This window comes from Pinus tabuliformis, chromosome 4_2 (assembly GCF_031772625.1).
Source record: "Pinus tabuliformis cultivar Carrire ecotype Pingquan chromosome 4_2, CPIR1, whole genome shotgun sequence".
Classification (NCBI taxonomy): Eukaryota; Viridiplantae; Streptophyta; class Pinopsida; order Pinales; family Pinaceae; genus Pinus; species Pinus tabuliformis.
This window is the reverse complement of record NC_142304.1, coordinates 921,460,198-921,463,236: the sequence shown is the minus strand read 5'-3', so window position 1 is coordinate 921,463,236 and position 3,039 is coordinate 921,460,198.

Genomic DNA, 3,039 nt, shown 5'->3' with positions numbered 1-3,039 from the left:
CTTTCCTTTTCCCAAACCTATTTCATCATCACTTTCCAATGCCTCCTCAATTTCAATATTAGAGTTTGCATCATTATCATTATCATCATCATCCTCATCTTCCTTAATGTGTTCCACTTTATCATTTCCCTTTAAATTTCTCGTCATAGTCGCTAAGAATTCCTTGTATTCTTCCTCATAATCAACATTTTGAAATTAGTCATTTTCATCTGATTCCTGAAGAAATATCTCTAGTTCATCAAGTGACAAACAAACCAAAGAGTATCATGTCTAAGTTAGCTCAAATATTTCATATTCAACATCTTCATCATAAATTTCACATCTTTGTCTTTCAATAATAGACTTCATTGGACTCTTCAAATCTGGTAAAGCATCCATGGTCTAACCCAACAACTCTTCTTCTACCCTGTCAGTTAATTTCTTCACACTTTCATCCAATCTAGAGCTGACACAACCATTACAATTAATATTATTGGGTCTCCAAAATTTCATTTGTTTCACCCTCTTTTCTTTCACTTTGCTTCATAATTTTCCATATTCTGTAGCTCCATAACCATGCACTAAGACCATATTCATGATCAAATATAGGTTTAGACATATGATTTTCCATTACATTTATTTTGGTATTATGAGTGAATTTATGGTTAAACATTAGAAAAATAAAATGTAATCACTTATATATAAAAGTTCGATGAGTTTTGTGACATGTGTAGGCATATTTGAAGATTCCAAGACAATCATATTTGGCCTCCAAGACTCAAATTCGAATTTCCTCTTCAAACTATTGAAGATTTGAGGAATATTTGAGATCATTGGTCGAGCAAATTTCATGGAGAAAGATCATTGAAGTTTTTGTAACTATCTCCTATCAAGCTAGGAGAGATTTGTGAGAGGATATGAAGAGTTGCTAGTTGCTAAATGCTAACGCATAGTTGTAACCACGTGAGATATTTATGGATCTAGGAGGGATTTGTGGATCTACATTTATGAATTAGTTAGTTTAGTATTTATATAAATAGGATTTCCTTCTCCTCTCAAAAGGTGTGAAAAATTTGGGAGTTATGCTCATACTTCAATGTAGAGTTTTGGATGTTAAGGATTGGAACTGCGCTTATGACTGATGTAATGAATACCATTATAATCCATTTTGATATGTTTGTTCCTTCAGGATGAAATATAGCATTTGATCAATAGTTTTCTCAACATTCCATCTCTCATGCACTTTAGAATGACCACCTAATGAGTATTGGACGAATTTTAATGTTTCATCTTTTTAAGATAGATTAGTTTCTTTTATGATTGATTTAAGTCTTTTAATGCTCATTCCATTTGTATTCTTTTGCATGTCAGGCATTATTGTTTTCATGTCATAGACTCATTGCTTTTCAATTTGTTTTTTTAGATTCATAGATAGTCAGGAATGATTCTAATTTGACAATGCACACATTAGTAATTTCAATTAATGTATGACTACTTTCATAATAGGTTTTCATAGATTAAGAATTCAATGTTTTCTTAGTATAGGATTTGATGTTTTGTAGATTAAAATTACTTTCAAGTCTTTACTTTCCAATCATTAGAATAGATTTAGTTTCCCGTTGATAAGATACATTTACTTTCATGTTGATAAAGATACATTTACTTTCATGTGATTAAAATAAATTTATTTTCATGTCAATAGAGTAAGCTTACTTCATGTCAATTGTCATTTCAATTTCATAGCTTAAAATATTTCTTTCCAAGTTTCGAATTTGAGACCTTTGAAAAATAAATTGTGTGCATACTCATCTTAGACATTTTTAATGAATAGGTTTTATTTCAGTCTTGCAATTTCCTTCAATATAGTAGAATTTCTTTTTGAAATTGAAAGTTGATTCCTATCCTATCATATATTTTGCAAGCATACTTCGCAAGTTCACGAACCCTGAGTTTGACAATTTAATGACAAGTAATTTAACTGACAATTAAATTACCCAACAAATTCCTTCCTCAATTTCACACTCATTTGTAGGTAATTAACTTCAAGAGGGTGATAAGGAGGTGGTATTTACTATTTTATTTAAGAAGTATTTCAAACGGAGTTGTGGCAAAAAGGAGGAGATACCAACCACAAATACAATTGAGCGAAAGGTCGCCCCTATGATGCTTAATGTAGGTATATTTTAGTCCACATTGAAACATAGATGACTTAAATCTCTTTTGTTGGGGTGGATTTTACTTAAAAATGGTCTAGAAAAGAAGGAGCACCTATCTTCTCTAGGATTAACAATGTTTTTGTTAAGGATGGAAATGTTGCTCAATATTATTTGGCATAAGCCTAAAAAAAATTTCAACCCTCTTCATTGGCAGGATTTGATGGAAGGGTGTGGTATTGCAAAGTGATCAACTTATAAGACAACACAAAATAAAACTCTATATAATTATTTTATTTATAGCAAATTTCTTTATTTTAGAAAAATAGTTGTCTTCCTACTTTTAATAGTGACCCCACCCCCCTTCACCAAGGAAAATTTCATCTTCCAGTGATAAGTTTGTTATTCAACTTCATATCAATATCAAATTAGTTATATATGAAAAACATAATTCTTTTTGGATTGGGATTTATGTTGATGTGTTTAACCCTTTTTGGCTATGATAGGCAAGGATATATCATAAGTTAGAATGTGGCCCCCACTCACTGAACTCTCAATGTAATCTATTACTATTTTACAAAATATAAAAATTAGTAATGTATATATTTGAACTCTATTAGTAGCCCCCTCTCAACATAGTAAGCTTGAAATATAAATAGATAAATTATAATGCACAATAAGCATTGTCATAAGGAATAATAATTGTCATTTAGTGGAAAGGAATGCAAGAAGGTCGTATCACGTCCTACAAGTTTTTATAACGCTTCAACCATGAAAAAAAAATTAAGGGACAAATCAAGGCTAATTCATAACATCTTTGACAGAGTGGAATGTTGTTGTTTCAGAGCATACATGCACTATATGACCAGAAATTTCCCCTAAACTCATAATATCATAATGCATACGT